Here is a 22,055-nt window from a genome sequence, read left to right as displayed (position 1 = left end):
TGTTCCACCGTGTTGCTTTCCTCGGATGACTTTTTATCCAGAAACTAACACTTCTTTGCTCTGAAAAAGGTGTTCCTTATAACAATAAACACGTGTCTGCAGTAATTTGAAATTTTTGGTTGATTGATTCATTTATTTTCAGCACAAAGATATTTATTCGTTACTATGGGATTTGTTATAAACAGGTTTGCAGTTGCCGCTTTTTTTTTTTTTTTTTTTGAGTGTCGAAATCACTTTGAATCTACATATCAGAGAAACATTAAAACACCTAATCCCAATAATAACACCAAGATATCCTACTGTTGCTCTGAAGTGACAATATGTCAAATCTGTGTTCGAAGACTTTCACAGTCATACAGAATTATTTGAATAATGACCCTGATATTTTTAACTAACTATTATTAAAAAGTTTAGGTTAAATGTACCATTAATATGCAATGTACCATCAGTAGATCATCTGTTTTGATTGGTGAAAAATAAGTTAATTGAATCCTAATACATTAAAATGAAATAATTATAGCTCATTGTATAAAAACACTTTCCAATGTACAAAAAACAAAAACAAAAATTTACCCGTAGTAGATCAGCTGGACATATGTTTATTAAGGTGCGTCTTATGATGCACTTTTTAAAAAAAAATTTTGAATTTCTTATGGGGCACTCCTTTAATTGCTTCCTTTTGATGAAAAAACACTCACTTAAAAGTTTCATAGAATTTGAACAAAATTTAGGGGTTGCTACCAGCGATTAAAATTACATTCATTGTGAAAAAATAGAGTAAAAAAATATTCCCAATTTTCTATTGCAATATTTGACATCAACATGAGTTTGGGTTGGTTAAGGTAGAAACATAACCCAAATACTTATTTCCTATGCATACAAAAAAATAATAAGCACTTCATGGTTGCTATGCTGTGTAACAATGTCAAACAAAAATCATGCAAAAGTTCCACTACGCCATTTATATCATTGGTTTACAATTTCACTCTTTTACATTCACCAATATTGTAATTTTTCCCCCTTTGTTTCTAGTAATGTGAAATATACAAGCCTTTTTCTGATTGCTACTCATCATCCAAACTATTTGATAATATCTCTTCAAAAAAACTTGATAAAAAGACCTTAATGGTGAAAAATCTGAATGTTAGTAATGAAATCCTTTATTTTTTTTTCTTTGGTTTTAGTTCTACAACATCTGATGTTCAGCGTTTCATTGGAGGAGTTGTTCTTTTAAGTATCTTTAAGAAAGAGACCAATTTGGAGTTTGTCTCTTCAGAAATGACTCGTAGATGTCAAATAAAATTTTTTGAAGCAAGTTTCTTTCTTGTAAGTGAAAATGCTTTTCAACAACAAAAGATCAAATCTAGATAAACTTTATTGCATATTCTTGTTCTTCAGAATTAGTCAAAGTACATTCAGTTACAATAGAGGCAAAATAATAATAATAATACTTTCACTACAGTTGATTCAGATTCTTCATGATTTTCTTTCTTTCAAAATTTCTTCTTTTCACGCAAGTTCTGTTGCCATTTTAAAAGATATTAATTTGTTACCAATTTCGCCTTGTCCTCCTAGTTTTCTTTCAGTTAGAAGTAATTTCTCGCCTGGAAGTGAAATCTTGCGTAAAGTATCGTCAGCAAGAGCAAGGTCAAGCAAATAATCTAATGATGGATTCCAATAATGTTGTTTTTGATTATTGAAATAGAACTCTTTTAATTTTCTTTTTGAGTTCCTAACTGAAAACTTGTGTTTTTTTGAGATGCTAACCAACAGTTAGTAAAGAGGTTGAGAGTTGATTGTAGCTACAGTTAAATAACATGATTTAATAAAATATGAAATAATTTCAAAGTCAGTAACAATCGAATTTATTACTAATTAAAATTAATGACAGAAAATTAACATAAATAAATATTATAATAAAAGATACAAAAAAAAATAGATTTCAAATTTTGCAACAATAGTAGCAACCTCTAAATTTTATTCAATTTTTATTTTTATGATATATAAATTTTTTTTCATCCAAAGGAACAAAATGAGAGGGTGCCTCATGAAAAAATAACATCTTCAAAAATAAGACACACCCTAATGTTTATATTAAGTAATGCTGAGAACTGATATTTCTTGCCAGTCTTAGCAGATCATTGTAAGAGGTAAATATGTGTTCTAGTTGCTATTTTGCTTTTAAAAAATGTAGATTTATTTTGAACTGGAATACATTTTTATGCTTCACTACACATTGTGAGTGATGTTTGTGAAGCAAAGAATAAGCTTCCAGCTGTATTTAAATTGTTATTCATTTAGGATCATAACATACTGTTCGATTGTTCTATCAATGGGTTTGTTGGCTCAGTTCTGAAACACAAACTAATACGCAGGTTCCGGCGTTTCGCTGTTTAGTTTAGGCTTTGAGTTGACTTTTTACATGCCTTAACTTTAATTTGTATCTGCAGAACTAGGAATAGACCACCCCAGCATGAGATTGATACATTTTTGACAAACACTTGTAGCTTAATACTAATAAAATAAAGTGATTAACTTAACTGCTTTATCACTTTTGTGATGATAATGCTTCTAGACTGTTTAATGTATATCGATATAGTAGCGGTTTTTCGTATTAGGCAGGTATATTTAAGTGGCCTAATTTTGGAGAGCCCATTATTGATCCGTCTATTTAGTATGCCCATTACTGGAGCATAGCTAAAAATAATATTTAATATTATTTCTTAAAACTAAGGTATATTTTTTATGATTTTTTAATGATAATGATGTATGAAGATTTAAACTATTCTATTTTGTTTCTGAATGACAGAGTTTTTAAAACTATCCATTTCTATATCTATGTTGTCTATATTGCACTTGTTGAGCTAAACTTTTTGAGCGTCACAAACATAAAAACGCTATAAGTTATATCGTTTCTCAGAAAAAACTGCGCACTTTCTAGGCTTAGTCAATGGTTTTGAAAATAATTCAGAATACTTCAATAAATTTAAAAAATCCAAGCCGCCGTCATAACTTTGTCCGGTGACACAATCAGTAATCTTTTGACGGACCGAAAATGCAGTCGTGATTGCTGATGTGCTATATGCACGCAACGGTCTAGTGTGGAATAATGAATCGATGACCTATTTGTAGCACCACTTAGCGTTTACGGGCAGAAAAACAATCATCAGTACGTAGTATAGAACTCTAAAACATATGAACACCAGATTTCTTGAATGAAGCAACCGTGAATTTTGCATGAAGTACAGGTAGTTATCAAAATAATGGAAACACCTGTGAATAAAAGTGACATTTTTGAATGTGCTTCGTACGTAATAAAGAATAAAACTTGTTACCTGAGTTTTTTTAATAAATAGCAATGTACATATTTTGGTAGTATATGGTGGCTTAATTGAAGTTCTGGAAGTCTTGGATTTTTTTCAAGCGCTTGAAATATCAGACCTCTCAAATTTTAAAAGAGGCCAAATTGTTGGAGCGCGTCTAGCTGAAGCAAGTGTAACTGAAACATCCCAATTTTTTGGTGTTTCTAAAGGTACTGTATCTAAAGTCATGGCAGCATACACACAGCACGGTAAGACAAGCTCGGCAAAACAAAATAATGAAAGGAAAGAGACGCTCAGTGAAAAAAACCGACGGCTATTGAAGAGGATTTTAATGTCTAAAAAGCGAACAATATCAGCAAAAGTGACCAAAGAACTCAATCGCCATCTGGATTCACTAGCGTGAGTGATTAGAGTCAGAAGGCACCATTATCAACAGAACATTTATGGCAGAGTAGCGATTCCCAACATTCTTGTCACAGAGTGTTTCCATTATTTTGATAACTACCTGTATCTTTTTGTTGGTAACCACTAAAGAGCGATTATTTTTCTTTTGAAATAACTTACCACCATTTAAGTTTATAGATGCTAATGCTAAGAATTTTTAGTACTGTTACTAATTGCTAAAGTCAGGCAAATTCTGGTCGCCAAGTCGCCCGGGCGTGTTTAAAAAATTAAATACCCCGATAACTAGTTCTATCACAGCAAGAATCTTTCAGAAGCAATGGTACTTCAAAGTTTCCAGTAAACTCTGAAAAAAATCTTGTCGGACTCCTAAATTTTTTCCCTGACTGCAAATATTTTACAATTTTTGTCAGTCTCTGGCTCGTTGCTATGGTATTAGGTACGACGTACTTATTTCAAACAGCACATCTCAAAACTTATATTGAGCTTAAAGCCATTTACTATAGTTCTTTGGAGATTTAAAAATATGAGCCTTTTCACTATTTTCTTGAAAAATGATGTATTTGTTTCTTTTTCTTTTCTTTCATCAAACATGCAGTAGGTACAATAAATAACTGCCATCTAAAAAGATACACAAGAGAAAGCTAAATAAAGTGGTGAAAAAAAGAAACAAATATTGGTAAAACATGAGAAAACGTAAATAGCGAAAAATATAAACGAAGAAACATACAAAAGAAAAAAAAAGTGCATAAAGAGAAAAGAGTATAAAATTTTCGAAAAATACTCGACTAGCTAAGATAAAGAAAACAGCTAAAATATGCAGTACACTTTTTGATTAATACTTATCTTTGTAAAGACAGACCATTTTTGGAGTGTGCTACATGTACTTTTAGGGTAAAGTCACCAAATATGACAGTACCTTCTAAGAAAGAGGAGGAAAATACATAATTTGGATATTTGTCTAGGACACATTTAGGGTCTAATAGACACCCAAGTTTGATTTTCCAAATCATAACGTATCTTTTGGAATAAGTATTATAATTTTTCTCGGTAATTGAGTGAAAAAGTGTAACTAAAAATTTACAAAAGTACCACTAAACTAAAAGTAACAGATAAATATGTATTTTACAACAGGTAAAAATGTAGTTTGTTGCTGAAAAAAGGGAAAAGTCGTAGAATTGAAACATATTTTGCGAAAAAAATCCTTAAGTGAAAGAGATTGACAACTTTTTAAATTTTACGGGCATGAGTCTTTCAACCGGTATCTCCACGATTAGAGACAAAGTTTAATTCTTCAAACAGTGCCCAATAACATTCATAGAAGTTAAAGGAACATTTTCTCACAAACGATATTAAATAACAATAAAGCAATTTTTGAATATTACAAAAAGAAAAAAAGAACATCGACAAACATATTGTGATTTGTTAGAGTTAACAAAAGTACCATTTCTGCCTGAAGCATTAGTTTAATGCATGCTTATCGCCTTATTAACTTAAGGCAAAATAAAAATGCTAATTTCTTTTTTAAGCAGTTGTAAAAACTTTACTTGACCCAAGTAAAAAAATTTCATATTTTCATTTTTAGCACTTGTTTTAGGTATTTTAGTGCATGCTTGCATGCATATATTAATGGGCTTTTAGTGCATGAAATCCGGGATGTATAAACGAAAAAGATTCACATGCTTTTCAAGATTTCACTGGTGATACTTTCTATGTAATCATTTCCTTTCGAAATATGCTCCACGTTTGCTTTCAAACACTGCAACGAAATTTCAGCAAAATCAAGGTTTTTCAAAAAGTGATAAAATGTAATTTTTCGGAGATGAATGTATCAAAGTAACTACGAGGGAATACGATAACACTAAAAGTCAATGAGAAAGCTTTTAACTGGCGCCCGAGACCCAATTGGGCGTTGTCCTTAAAGTGAAAGGTAATTGCCCCCGACTACTGTTTTTGTGTAGATGGGAATGCGTTAAAAAGTAAAAACTGAGAGAATCCATTTTCCACAAAGTATACTTCCACTATATTTAATTCTGAACCATGTGATTATCCGTTTTATAATAAAATAACTACTACGTATTTGCGTTTTCCATTCTTTGTTTACTTTATTGTCACTTTTAATACTCGTTTGTAATTTTTAGAAAGAAACACCTCGAGTCATTTTTAATTATTTTGAAATTGAAAAATAACGTGGGCTAAATAATTGGTTGAAAAATAACAAGCGTAAGTTGTGTTTTAATGACTAGGAATGACTAGGTCGTGTTTTTGTGCCTAGGAAATGTATTAATTCGAGTTTAATTTGAAAACGTTCAGATTATTCGAAATCTATATAAATAAAACAGAGAATATATGTGTGTATGTATAATCCCTATACAAATCCATAATTTACTTCCGACCAAACTTGGCAGGAAGGTACTTGGGCACCAGAGAAGGAACGTAGAGGGGTTTTCAAGCACAAAAAAGTACCGAAACGTTCAAATTTTAATTTTAGGGCCCGAAAATGGCATCAAATGGCTCTTTCTACCCGAAATAATTATCCGATTTTCTTAATTCAGGTCCCATTTTCGAAAGCCCGCAAAAAATACCCCTGGAATTGATTTTCTTCCCTTGAATTTAAAAAAAAAAAAAAAAAAACAGCTGTAAAATCACTGGAAAAAAAGTTAAAAGCATTTTTAAGCCTGATGGAACAGCATTTTCATATCGGAAAATTGTCGTTTGCACGATCTCATTTTAAATTAACGTGAATAAAGCCATTCAGAGGATTGCCACTTTTTTTTTTCTCGACTGTGATTAACTAAAATTTTGTTTTTGTTTTGAGGTACTTTTCCCCTTTTGATTATTATTTGGAGATTTATCTTCTTTTTTTTTTTTTTTTTTTTTTTTGTACTGGCAGCAGAAGATAATCAGGAAGATTGCGTTTGATTTATTCGATAATTTTTTATTTGCCATTTTCTTCCTTTAAGGACTGATTTCTTAGAAGGGAAATTTACATTTTTTTTTTCTATTTGAAGATACAACCAAAAATTATTTTCAGTTTCAGAAAAAAATGCCCTGAGAGAACTAGTGTTTCCTCCAGACCAAAAAAGGGGCAGTGCGCTTTCAGATAAAAGAGATAAAAGGGTAGAGAAGTTTTGTTCAATAAAAAAGGCACTTCTTTTACTTTTTGGTATACTAGGTACATACAAAGTTCAAGTGTTTTCGATAGTAATTACTTTTAAAATATTAAAGCTTTTTGATGTTTAGTTTTAAAGGTAATGCAAAAAACATTCAAATATATTCTAATAAGATTCTTGTGGATAGATGATTGAAACGAAAGAATGACGTTTCAAGGACAGGGGTCGAAGGTTAGCTTAAAAGCGGGAGGTCACGGCGCCCTTCTAAAAAATCTTCGGGGAAACCTTTTCCTTTCAATGTTTCCGAATAGAGACGTACCGAGTGCTCGGTAACTACTCGGTACTTGGCCTACTCGGCCATTTTGCCGAGTACTCGGTACTCGGCCAAATTTTGATCAGGTACTCGGCCAACACCGAGTAATTGTAAAAAATTGAATATTGTTCAAAGCCGATTTTACAATTAATAAAAAAGTGCAAGCTTATAATAGACTGCCATCATTTACAGTTTAAATTTTGAGAATAATGAAGTTGGTATGCTTCAATGGAGCAAATCTTATATTTTAATGCCCGAAAGTTAATGAAACTTATTTATTAAAAATGGGGCAAAAAAGGCAAGTACAGAAAATGTGAAATTTTTATATTATTAAATGGATTTTGCCACAAACAAAATTATTCATAAGAAGCATAAAAATACCTTTTCTTAAAAAATAAGACAACTTTAAAAGCTCAAATTTGCAGGGACACTGCAGACACGTGTTTTGGCATTACATGGAATGCTTTTTTCAATGCACAAAATGTGAGCTTTTGGATTTAAAGACATCGGAAAAAAGTCGGACACACTGCAGACACGTGTTTTGGCATTACATGGAATGCTTTTTTCAATGCACAAAATGTGGGCTTTTGGATTTAAAGACATCGGAAAAAAGTCGGATTTTTTTTTTTACTTTCATTAGCTTGCATTTTATGCACTGAAAAAGATGTTCCTTGTAATGCAGAAACACGTATCTGCAGTGCTCCTGCACATTTGTGCTTTTAACGTTGTTTTATTTGCTTTTTAAAGATTCTTTACGTTTGGCGCACTAAAATTATAGACTGATATAATTTGTTTTGTTTCCCACTTGATTAATCCTACCTTTTATGTATTTGTTTATTTTTAATTAAAAAAAAAACTTATTTGTAATATTATTGACACGAACAAAATCTTTTAAATAATGCATAATTAAATTTCAGCTGGAATTTTGTTTTCAAAACTATTATTTAAACATGGAGGTCAGTACTACTATTCCAATGAGTTCAAAATTCGTTACCGGTGTGAAGGTGGTTCTTCTTAAAACATAACTGGAACTCGGTACTCGGTAACTCGGTACTCGGCCGAGTAGTGAAAGGCCAAGTACTCGGTACTCGGTCAAAGTGCTACTCGGTACGTCTCTATTTCCAAACATATTATAAGATTATATTTTTAAAATTTCAATTTCGGAAAATTTCGAAGGAGAGCCGCCAGATTCCCTCTAGTAATGAAATGTAGTTTAAAATTGGGTTAAGTATACTTCAGTTTTTAAATGCTTCCAAATGAGATCACTGACCCCTCCTATTCTCTCAAACGTGACCAAAGTTAGTTTTGCGTTTTTTAATATATAGTTCAAACTCTAAACGTTTTTCTAGAGTTTTTCCCTATGCTGTTCCATTAATTTTACTAACGGTAGCTTAAATTGCATTTCTAAAACTTCCCATTTCGGAGAATTTCTGGGAAGAGCCCCCGACATTCTATTGTAAACAAAGATAGACTAAAATGGATTTAAATTTTGAAAAAAAAAAGTTAAGAAAACAAAATTGTGGGGGAACCCCTTGTTTTCCCTCTCCTTTAACGCTACCCAAAATTGTAAAATTGCGTTTTTTGACATTAACTTTGAAAATATCGCTTGGAAGGGGACTAGAACCCTGTGTCCCGATTCTTTTCTTAGGCGTATATAGATCAACCAATTTCACAAAATTTCTGGGGGGAGGGGGATTTACCTGCTTCCTCATACCTTTCCTCGTGTCCTTCCTATGTTGTCAGTATAGAACCCTAAAGATGTGCCTTTTCAGGCTTATACCTTAAGTATCCTTTCGAAGGCACATAAAAAAATTTGTCAGTGTTAGCTATATCTTACGTTTCACAATTTTCTATTTTAGAACTTTAAATCTTGATTCAGGAACTTAAAGAAAAATAGGAACTAGTGGTAGTTTAATGTCTTTGCTCAACTAATTTACAGAAGTGAGCCAAAATATTCTTTTGCCGACTGTGCCAAAGTCAGCCAGTACGCCCCTGTATATATATATATATATATATATATATATATATATATATATATATATATATATATATATATATATATATATATATATATATATATATATATATATATATATATATATATATATATATATATATATATATATATATATATATATATATATATATATATATATATATATATATATATATATATATATATATATATCATCTGCTTGTGTATGTGTGTCACAAAATTACAAAACTTGGTCTTTTAATCTTTAAAAATTTCTTCTTTTAAAAGGTCAAGCTTTCAGAGTAAAGAAGATATACTTCATTTCGATTCAATGAGATTTCCAAAAGTTCACACCCCCACCATGGAAAAAAAGTCAAAGTGCATTTTAATGCATAAAAATAAAAGGAATGAACTAAAAGGTTACAAATGTGTTGGATGACTAAAGAAAGTAATTAAAAGAATTCCATATTTTGTGATGATATTATGATTCAACAAAAGAAAAGGACAGCTTCCATTTTAAGCGATTTTGGCACATCTTTCATTTACCAAGTACTATAATATTTCCGAGCATTAAAGCAATTGCGTTACCGAGAAGGTTATATTTTTTATACAGTTGAAGTGCGTCCAATTTATTCTTATAAATTATTAATGACAAAATACGTAGGAGAGACAAAACAAAAGTCTGATAACTAATAAGAATTCTAGAAAACAAATTCATATCGAATAAGTTATGCAAAGATTTATAAAAAATAACACCAAAATAGGCTTACGGTAAGAAACATTAAAATAGAATGAAATTAAAATCATCACTAGCAAAGAAAAACGATATATGCGGCGGTGAGAAGCAAAGGGATGTAAGTGGCAAAATTGAAAATTTGAAGACAACCAGTACAAATAGTAGGGGAACCTCCCCTCTGTCTTGGGGCAAGAGAGAATACTAGTAACTCTGGTAGGTGCTGCTGTATAGCATGATTTAGAAAAAAAAATCATTGAAAGCCTACCTAGGATGTTATCTTTAAACGCGTTTTACTAAAAAATTTGAAAACGTCCACTTACATACCTTTGTTTCGCACTGCCTCATATCATAAATTGGCATTTAATTGCTTAATGAAGGCTCTGCGGTTTTTAAAAATCGTATAAAAAATACAGAACAGAATACTGAACTTAATGATTTGCAATAATGAATAAATGCAACAGCAAAATAGACGTAAAAAACTAAGTTCCTGTTAAAAATAGATTTATTGTTTCGGAGAACACCTGGCTGATATCGATTGAGAGAGGGGAAATATCATTAGCTTTCGGATATTTTGGTCTGCGTTTTACTTCAAAGAAAGAAGTAAGAGCCAATGTATATTATTTTTAAGAAAAAAAGGATATCACAAAAGAATGCTATAGAAAACGTATAAATACTTCAGGGTGGTTCAAAAATACATGTAAAAAAAAAGTTTCTCCTAGATGACAAGAAATCCCTCAATATTTTTAGACTTGTGGATAGTAATATACTGGAAGTATTTTAGCTACTTATTTCAACTGAAAGAGGGTGCTCAACCCCTTCCCCCAAACTTCATAAGTATGGGGAGGGGGATTAAAAAATACATTGAACTGAAAAAACAATGCTACATATTATAATATACACTAGTAATAAGCATATACATTGCAATAAAATAATTATTTTAAAAAAACAGCTGGGGAAATTAAATGTTCCTAAATTTGTGGCAGTTTCTATGCTACTGCTAATGTTAAATGAAGGAGTCATTGAGCACAGTCTTAAAATTTGAGTAAGGAGCTGAAACATTTACAGCATAAAACTATTACTAAGTCTAAAAAAAAATAGGGGTGTCCTGGACTTTAGCTGAAAAAAAGTTTTTTTGAACCACCCTAATACATTTGTTATGAACCGTCCCCGCCCACCCTCCCCCAAGATTGACTTGAGTAAGTTAAAAAGCTAAGTAGCATACACATAACTTAAACTTTAAAAACTGTCAAGTTTAAGTTAAGTTACGTTAAAGTTAAATCTTTATGAAAATATAATGAAAAATGTTTTGGCAAATGTTTTATAAGAGGGAAACTTATACGCAAAATATTTCCATGTTTGAGAGATTTGGGAATAAATTTTAATTTCTAAGTTTTTCCCAGTGAGAAAACCAAATTCCCCATCTCTCATGCATTTCGTTATTCGTCCTCTCTTCCCCAATTCAAAGGTTCATAAAAACTTAGCTTCCTCAACAAGTTATTTTGTAGTCCACGAATGATACTTAAAAAATTTTCTCTCAAAGTCTTCGCTTCAGTCACTGAGCATAATTTTAATAAAGATCAGTATCAAAATTATCTTTCATGTCTCTCTGTGTACATATAACTACTGAATTAAAAGTAAAAGCATTCAACATTATATTTGTTGAAAACAGTGTAAAGTGTAAAATGAAGGAAAATTTTTCCCTTCAAAAAATTTAAAATGCTTAGTTGCCACCATTTTGGACACTGCTCGTTTTTCAGAAGTACAGCTTTCAAAAGCTGTATTACAATAAATAATTTTCAGCATCGACATACATGACAGTCGAATTTCAACCATTCTAGTCAAAATCATCCTAGTGTCCCTGCTAGAAAGTTTTGATATTGAAAAAAATGGTTTAATCTGTCAAAACTTTGCAAACTGATTGAGCCTGTTGATCCAACTAATTACATTGAAAAACCCAACTTTGCTTGGCTCAAATTTTTAAATGAAAATTAAGTGCATATGTTAGGAGTCACAAGAAAACCCTTTTTCATGTAGGGAAATTAAACTATGCGAGGATAACTGATGATTTTTTAATATAAACCCTTACAGTTACAAGAGAGTGTATCTCTCTCAATTGAGTTAGTGAATAATAACATGCATAATAAATTAAAATGTGATTTCAACGTGCAATAATTTTAATCAAGGGCATATTATTACAGATGCATAAACAGAACACTAATAAGAAAAATGCTAAACGCAGGCCCGTTAGTTCAAATTTTTCCGGAGAAGGGGGGCAAAGTATATACACTATGTATTTAAAGTGTATACTGGCCGTCTTGTCTAGTAATCAGAGAAGTCTGACTGCGATGGGGAGGTCCCGGGCTCGAATTCCAGCTCGGGCATGGATGTACTTTCTCTCTCCTGTCCTTTCTTAGTGTGAATGTGTTGTTATGCTGTGAATGGTTTCCTACTATAAACGGGTCCTTACGGTATGTGTGTACTGTAGAAATCGGACTTCACATCAAATAACGGTACAGTCGAAAAAGTGAAGCAGCACACCCCAAATAACCAGTCTAGCTGGCAGAAGAAAACAACAATAATGTGTTTCCTATAGCGAAAAACAGCAAAAGCCACGCCCACTTAAATGTAAATACCAAACATATTAATTTCCCAAAGAGAGAGGGGGAGGGGACAATAGGGGAGCTGCAACCTATTAAATGTTCATATTTTGGCTATTGTATATTGTTAATTGACCCTCAAAACTAAAAAATTCACCAGCACCGAATTTTAAAACACCGTGGTTGATTTTTAATGAATTTTTAAAAATCCACGCGCAAAAGTGCGCGCTTCTGAAACGTCACGAGCCTACGTCACAGGGCGCGAATGTGCAGCCTTCCGCCGAAGATCCCTTGTTTTCGCTAGGAGTATTTTGAGCGCGCTGATATTTTTATTTTTTAGAAATTCAAGAATCCTTTTGAACACACTATGGAGACCGGATTCGTTAAAGCACAATCTAAATAATCTTCCTCGTGTAACATCAATGATTTTATTGGAATATTTCCGGGAGGATGAGAGGTTTAATGTTCCAGAAACGCGAGGAGTTAAATGCGAGGAGATAAGCCTTTTACGTTTCGTCTTCGAAGTCGAATGCGTGACCTTCGGCTTCTGCCCTATCGGAAGAGGGCGTGACGTCACTTCCTATGCCATTTGACGTCACAAGCAGTTGAACTTTAAAAATTAATTAAAAAAAAACTACTTATCGTATTGCAAAATTTTTTTCACCTATGATGTTCATACATGTTACTCTATCATATAAAAATAAAATTGAAAAATCGAAAACTTCCCTATTGACCTACTTTATCATGGGTAATATCTATTTCAAGATTTAAAAAAAAAAGTGCAGAAATAGAGTAAATGAGCACCTATAACCAGAGCTCAATCAAAATAAATTGTAGTCGTTTTCTTTTTTGAAATTGTATAGAAGAACGTTACTACTTTTGAAAAAACTTTTTAAGCCTTATTTAAAAAAAAAAAGTTTAAAAGAATAAAATGCTAATGGTTTTTTATATCAGCTATCAGTGTTTTTTTCTTTTCTTTTCTTTTTTTTTTTTAAATGTGTATTTTGTTTTGAAAAACTTGTTCTGGTTGAAAGAGGAATTTTTGAAATTATTTGCTGCCAAAACCAACTAAGCCACAGGTTCGACTGATGAAAGAAAAAATCAAAGTATACGGGAATATAGGTTCGTTTAGTTTTGAGCATACTTCTATGAATGAATTATGCTTTCTTTTGTTTCTAGGCATTAAAGCTCTAAATCTCTTCTTGAGTCACAACATTCAGAACGATTTAAAAAAATTCTCAGCTTCCCGAATGCAGCTTCCTTTTCGTGCTTTAAAAAATTACTTTAATAGAGCCATGCGTTTCTTAAATTGCATAAATTTCACACAAGAACATGCATTTTATGACGAAATCAAAACTGAATTTTCTCAAGCTGGGAATAAACAGTTAAATATATTTTAGTTTGTTAAAATAAACTCGAATCATTTTCAAAAAAAAAACTAAAGGTACTTTGTCTTGGAATCATTTTTAGAATATTATTATTATTTTTAAACTTATTTCTAGTAACATATTAACCCCGTATGTCTCCCAATATTTGCGTACTTGAAAATCATAAAAATAAATTAATTAATACAGAAAAAAAACATTGATGCGTGCAGTAATGAATGTAGGATATAAAGAATGCAGTTTTAAAACAATTAGCTTAAATATGTTTTTTTTTTCTTTGAGTTTGTTTGAATATATAAAATAAACTTCTCCAGTCTTAATTACAAATTCTCATCATACATATACATTTAAAAAAAAGAAAGGAAAGAAAGAAATAAAAAAAAGGTGCGTGGTTTAGACACACAATAGAAGTGAAACTTTTGTATAGCAGGGAAATATTTTGATTATTCATCAATTACTTTGAAATAGCATAGATTATGTTTATAATGAATTTATTTACATAAAATTATATACACATATGTGTCACTGTGCATGATCTTCTTCGTTCTCAAGAAGATAAATTACCGTTTTCGCACACATACTACTGCGCGATCTGATTAACAATAAAATATTCAACGAAGTTGAATACTTTAATAAAGAATACAGATTATAAACAACGAGAGCACTAAACAATGCTCGAAATGCATTGGTTATACACACGTGTTTTAACGGATGCTCTATTAATAACCAACGGCTGTACTCAAGGAAATACACACAGCCACGGACAACGAGAAAAAAAGCAAGCGAGAAGAGCACAAGTGCGCCTTTTCGTCACACCAAAAACAACTTCTGTCACACAAAAGTTTGCGGATCAAAACTTCAAAGCCGTCGTATAAAAAGTTTCACTTCAAAAAAAAAAAAAAAAAGCAAGAATAAACGGGGAAAGGTTTACGGCAAAACTTCTCTCACATTAGACACAGAGTATATCAAATTACCTGCATTCAAGTTGTAGTTTAATGTATTTTAGTTTTAATTAATGTTTAATTTAGTTGTAATTTAGTTTTAATGCATTTCCTTTTCTCCGTCACATGTTTTACTTCACGGCAAGAAGGGTAACCTTACAGTGTAAGCCCATTTACAGAAAAATGCTTGCCGAAACGTTGAGAAAGGGAAGTAAAGCAATAATAGGCGAGTAAAAACAATCACTGATATTGACGAAGGGGCTCCATCGTAGCCTTGAAATAAAGTTGTCAAATTTGTTTACACTGCATTTTTTAAACAAATTTTAGATCAATAACAGATTAACCATTTTTATACGCTGCTCAAAATATATTTTGTATTCAATGTTCTATGTAATAAACTGAGTGACATTTTTATGAGCAACAAAAAAAATTTCCAGCAGCTTGCTTTAAAAAAGCCCCCCCCCCACCTTGTGATAAAATATAAAACGGTTTCAAGCATATGTTTGTATTAGTGAATTTCACTTAAAATCTTACAAAAGTCAATATTTTTTATGGTTACTGAAGTATGATAATAAACACAATCTAATAATTAATTGAAAATAAAATTCTTAATGAAAAGAAAGAGCAATCTTTACGCAAAAGAAGTGTTGAAACGTGAAGTAACAAAAGAAGTGCTCTTTGAATAAGGGTTCTCAATATTTGTATTTAATGTATTTATATAATTATCAATGCATTGAATGCACTTTGAATCGATAGAAAAAACGTCATTTAAACCAGAACTGAACTTATTGAAATTATATTTTTATTTATAATTACTACCTAATAGTAGAAATTGTGGTTTTATGTGACATGAATTTTTAATAAATGTAAGGTGACAATCACATTTTGGCTGCATGAAAATTTCAAGAAAGACTTGATATTTGTTTTATAACAAAATCATTATGTTTATTTTGATGGAGTTTAAATATTTCAGTATTTTATTTTTGTTTTTCGACACGTTAACAAATGGTACTTTAACTTGGTTAATTCCAAAACTATCAAGCACATTTTGAATCTTTTCGCAACCGCAGGGACACATAGGTCTCACGGGAAGTTTCAAACGACTCTATGCGACAGACCTGAACAAAAACAACATTTATTTGCATTTTCAATAAATATTTCATTACAATTGAAACATTTTACATAGAAAAAACATTGATAGTGAAGATGCTGTATTAGAGAAAAAAAATTGTATACACTTTTATTTCTTCTTGATTTCTAAATTTTAAAAGTTGATGAATATTGTTTCATATAGGGTTATCTAAAATATATATTACAGTTTTTTAAAACATTCTTACTATCGTATAATATGAAGTCAATTAACTTGTCAAAAAAGTCTATAGTTTTGAAACATCATTAGATAATTAAATACATATAATGTTTTTGATATTTCATTTGTACTAACTCTCTTCTTATGATATGTCATTTGAATGAATGTGAAACTTTTATTATTATTTTAATATCTATATCAATGTTTTCCTTATATAATTAACATATTCTTCAGCAAAACTGCTCGCTTGCTAAGAACAAAATATTTCCCTAATAACCCTTTCAGATAAAACAAAAGCTTTTTACAATTCAACTCAGTTCTCCAACAGAACTGTGAATTTGGACGAAATCAAAATAAACGTAATGAAAAATCTCAAAACAAAATTTTATTAACTATTCCATTTTTTTTATTATCATCAATAACGTAAGAATACATTTTTTTCATACTGAAGCAAATATATACAAACCACACGTTTTTATTCATTTCTTAATACTTACAAAAGTTACCTTTTTTTCAAATCGCTGTTTTTGTCAAGTTATTCTGCATGATTTTCAATATATTTTCTTACAGATTATATAATGGATGAGTTTCGGAAAGATTCCATGTTAAAAGCATATTTTCATGCTTATATTTCAAAGTGTGATCTTTAAATTTCTCTTATCAGTTATCAATGCTCTTACATTTTTTTTTTTAATTTTATACTTTAAGTTGAGTTTACTTCTAAAAAGATGTTTCATATAGAAAAAAAATTAAAAACCTAATAAACCAAATTATAAATAAATAAATACCTTTGTGCAACAGTATTAAGCAACGTAATATCAAGCAGAAACAAGCATATTGAGTGCAATCAGTTTGCCAAATTTGGCTTGAAATTTGGGCTTGATTACGTTGTTTACTATTGTTACTAAACCAAGTTAGTTTTTTGAATGTAAATTAAACTTAACTTTTGTGCACATTTTCATTATTATTATTATTATTATTATTATTATTATTATTATTATTATTATTTTGAAAATAACTTTTAACAGTGCAACGCCACAATTAAAACACACACACACAAGAACTTAAGAAAATATTAGATAAAAGCTCTATGTTTCATGAACTGTATAATAAAACAGATAAGTGTTTTAGGAAATTTAAAATGACTAATATTCTTACCAAAGTTTAAAACATGTGATATTTTTTTTCTGACAAAGAGCGGATCGCATAGCCACAAAGCAAGATATACAAATTTCTTCCTATTGCTTCATTTTTTAACAGTGTGAAAGGCACTGACCTGAAAATTGGTGGAAGCGTTAAACACAGCTACTGGCTCATTAATCAAACCATCAGCAGCAGTTGTGAGTCGACCGCCATGCACTAAGTGCAAACAACGATTGCGTCAGGGCAAGTGAAGCCGCAAGAGGGCAGCATAGTAGCATCTAATTCAGAAAACGACTTTCGTCATAAAACAGGGTCAAAATATTCTCTTGATTTTGAAAAGCAATTTATGAGTCTAAAACAAACGCGAGCGAGAAAGAGAGAGAGAACGGAAGAAAGAGAGGTTTTGGGCCGAACCTTTATATATGAAATACTCTAGACCAGCGTTTCTTAAATTGTGTTCCGCAGAACTCCAGGGTTCCATGAACATTATTCAAATGTTCCACAAAACTTGCATTTTTTTTTTTTTTTTTGAATTCAAATAAATAATTGCAAAACATTTTTTAAAAATGGTTTGTACAAAGCTTTTTTTTTTTTCAGTATTTTCGGAATGGACTGCAGAGAAAATATCAAAACTCAACTTATAAGTCAACAAAACATAGAATCGTAGCAAAATTACTAACCTTGACATGAGAGTAAACTTTACATTTATTATATCTGCGATGGTGAAACAAGAACAATTAAGCTCATCAAAATTTTAATTTTAGTATTTTGTGTAAAACGAGTTGTTTAAAGGCATTTTGTATTAGTTTTTGAAGTTACTCTTTGAAGACAATAAACATCGTTTGAAACAATTTTCACTTTGATTGCAAGGAAACCATTTTCATAAAATTGTGTTCAAAAAATAGTAGTAATGGATTCCACTTATCAAATAAATTAAGAAATTCTGCTCTATTCCGGATTGTCGGCAATTTTTTCCTGCTAGTTATGTTCATTCCCCAAAGAAGCTTTAAAAATGTTTGACTTTTCATTAACATGACTCGGCATTTATGCTACGTAATTCTAGTAAATATGTTCGCATGAAGTTTCGAATTACGAAAAACGTAACTTTTTAGAAATCAGGTATTTGAAATAATGTGCCGCTGTTTTTGTTTTATGCAGAAGACTATAGGGTCTGATGGGGGAAAGTATTCAGTGGGGTAAAGTGGTCATACGTCAAATAAATGGTTATAGCTAGGAAATAAACGTTGGAATGAATGTTAAAATTTTATTATACAGTAGGGCAGTTAGAAACTACTATTTGAATACAAAATTTTACAACTGGAAAAATTTTATTTGTTAAAAAAAAATATTTTGTGTGAATATGAAAAATTTTAAAATCTAAACACTTTTTTTAATTTTCTTGGGAAATTTTGTTTGTTAGAATTATGAACAGATTGACTGCACAGGAAACTTCCTACATGTCTCAAGAACTCTTACTCGTTCACAGTTAGCTGAATCTATTTTAGATAATTTTTTAGAACAATTTAAGTAAGATGGGGTAAAGTGGTCATAATATTAGGCTTAACGAATACTGTTCTTCTAATGTCACTTAATCTTTAAGTATAAGGCAAATATAAATTAAATAAAAATTAGAAACTAGCCATTGTAGCAGGTTTGGAGATGGTCTAATAAAAATTAGAAACTAGCCATTGTAGCAGGTAGCCATTGTAGCAATCTTGCAGTTGGAAACTACTATTTGAATACAAAATTTTACAACTGGAAAAATTATATTTGTTTAAAAAAAATATTTTGTGTGAATATGAAAAATTTTAAAATCTAAACACTTTTTTTAACTTTCTTGGGAAATTTCGTTTGTTAGAATTATGAACAGATTGACTGCACAGGAAACTTCCTACATGTCTCAAGAACTCTTACTCGTTCACAGTTAGCTGAATCTATTTTAGATAATTTTTTAGAACAATTTAGGTAAGATGTGGTAAAGTGGTCATAATATTAGGCTTAACGAATACTGTTCTTCTAATGTCACTTAATCTTTAAGTATAAGGCAGATATAAATTAAATAAAAATTAGAAACTAGACATTGTAGCAGGTTTGGTAGATGGTCTAATAAAAATTAGAAACTAGCCATTGTAGCAGGTAGCCATTGTAGCAATCTAGCAGTTAGAAACTACTATTTGAATACAAAATTTTACAACTGGAAAAATTATATTTGTTAAAAAAAATATTTTGTGTGAATATGAAAAATTTTAAAATCTAAACACTTTTTTTAACTTTCTTGGGAAATTTTGTTTGTTAGAATTATGAACAGATTGACTGCACAGGAAACTTCCTACATGTCTCAAGAACTCTTACTCGTTCACAGTTAGCTGAATCTATTTTAGATAATTTTTTAGAACAATTTAAGTAAGATGGGGTAAAGTGGTCATAATATTAGGGTTAACGAATACTGTTCTTCTAATGTCACTTAATCTTTAAGTACAAGGCAGATATAAACTAAATAAAAAATTCACTTAATATGTATTATTTTTACAGGTAAACGGTTAAATATATGAGGATATGCGTATGCATGCGCATATACTCGTGTAGACATGTATATAGACGTATTCACATAAATGCGCCAATAAATACGTATATAGGTATCAGCAAGTATTTTTAATCTATACAGATATACATTCGACTATACACGTATATGCTCGCTTACAATGGCGCACACAGGAATTTTGCAAGGGGAGGGTCTATAGTTAAAAGTCCCATTTTCATATCATACCCCAATATGCCGTTAAACATATTGACTTGATTTTATTGATTCTTGAGAAAAAAAACAGTAAAAAATAAATTACTGAATAAATAATTAGCACTAATTAATAAAAAAAATATTAATAACAGATATTTAAATTACCAGAAAGCAAACGAATTTATGCAATGTATTTACTTTTATCATTGTTCATAAATGAAAACAGATGCCCAAATTCAAGTATAAGAAGCATCAAGTCTGAAGAACAAGAAAAATCTCAATTTAACCTGTAATTACAAAACTAAAAACATTATTATTACTCTGTTTTCATTTACAGTCACCCATAGTCTGCCTCTATAGGTTTACAAAACATCGTAGAATAAAATTTAGTTTTCTAGTTCATTTTTCGATTTTATTTATAACTTCCTCAGTGTGTGATGGTGACATTGCTTGAATTCAGCAGTACAAGAACACATTAAACGTTCATTATACATAGTACTATTTAAGTTTGTTTTTAGCCTTCTCAACGTCGAGAAAGATCTCTCGCTTGTGCAATTCGTTACAAGAAATGTACACATTTTCTAAAAAATCTTTTAACAAGAGGATTTTTTTCCCTATTAATAGAACTGAAATTCTTGTTTTCTTTGTTTGGAAATATTTTGTGTATAAAGTACATGGACTCATAATCAGTTGAAATAAGAAAAATGCAAGAGCTATGGGAGGGGTCCGGACCCCCTGGACCCCTCCCTTGTGGGCGCCACTGCTCGCTTATACTCGTATATATACGAACACTTATATACTCAGGTAGACACGTATGTACGCGTACGTACTCGAGTAGACACTTACATACAAGTATATGATATACAAGTATACAAGGTAAGTTTAAACTCTTGCTCAAATTATTAAAAGGTGTTAGAGGGGAGGATAAGAAGTAAGAATCATAAGGAACATATGGTCACAAACACAATCCTGACGCACTACATGCACGCAAAGCCAGAACTTGATGGATGCAAAACAGGTCACAAATTCACACACACATTACACAAATACAATTTTACGTAACATTTTAGGTCTCAAGAAAGTTTTATAGCGATTGATGAAATTTGCGGCCCGCAGCTGTAATACATGCGTCGCAATCACAAAGCACCCTCTGTTGCAATAACGAGACTTTTGAATAACTTTCATCAGTCGCTGCGCCTTTGTTGCGACGCGTGCATTAAAGCTACTGCAGGCCGTAACTTTTAACAACTGCTCTAAATATTTCTTAAAAAACTAAAATGTTGGGTAAAGTCCTCTTTGTGCAACGAATTTGTGACCTGTTTTGCATCCATCAATTTCTGGCTTTGTGTGCATGTAGCGCGTCAGCGACCATAAGTTCCTTATGATTCTTTGCTTCTTATCCTCCCCTCTCACACCCCTTAGATTTTTGCCCAAAAGCTTGGATTCACTCTATAGGCATACATGTATGTGAGCGTATATACTCGTGTATACATACATGTACTGGTGTATTCACGTAAATGTACGTATATACGTCTATATAGGTATATAATCGTGTTTACACGTATACGTACGCATATGCTTGTGCTTCCAAATACGTGAGTAGACATGTTCAAACACGCACTGGATGTATCCACGAGTTAACTCGCGTATACCCGTATATGTATGTACACTTATATATGCGTATATACGTTACTATACAGGTATATACTCAGGTATGCACGTACATACTCGAGATACAAGTGCATACACGCATATGATATTCGTTTATACGTCTATGTACTCGTATATACGCGCGACAGGTATACATTAGGGTGGAACGAAAAAAACAAAGTTTTTATTTTCGAATTGTAATAGTGCAGAAAAGTTGCGATTGGTGAAGACTTACAAAACAAAACAAAAATTTTTAAAATCGGATAATATCTTCCGATCCCGCAAGGAGCCTAAAAATTTGAAAAAATGGAAAATTTCGTGTGTTTTTAGCGATTTTTTAAAAATTTTGCTGCAACGTTTCTTTTTAATACTCTAAGACGGAAAAGTTATGATTGCCGAAGCCTTCAGAAATTAAAAAAAAACATATTGAAATC

At 31.1% G+C, this 22,055-nt stretch overlaps 1 protein-coding gene across 2 annotated transcripts in view; it reads right to left on the bottom strand.

Moving 5' to 3' along the window:
- The window catches only part of LOC129219317 (calcyphosin-like protein), a 147,884-nt gene extending 130,413 nt beyond the window's left edge, over positions 1-17,471 (bottom strand). Inside the window, exon 1 of one of the 2 annotated variants that reach the window (XM_054853667.1) lies at positions 17,371-17,471. The gene's annotated coding sequence lies outside the window, so the exon portion shown is untranslated. Of the gene's footprint in view, positions 1-17,252 lie in introns of both variants that reach the window. The other variant, XM_054853668.1, reaches the window with a different exon arrangement.
- Positions 17,472-22,055: the final 4,584 nt, after the last annotated feature.

This window comes from Uloborus diversus, chromosome 3 (genome assembly GCF_026930045.1).
Source record: "Uloborus diversus isolate 005 chromosome 3, Udiv.v.3.1, whole genome shotgun sequence".
Lineage (NCBI taxonomy): Eukaryota > Metazoa > Arthropoda > Arachnida > Araneae > Uloboridae > Uloborus > Uloborus diversus.
Note: the sequence above shows the minus strand (reverse complement) of the source record. Positions and strands in the feature narration are given on the sequence as shown.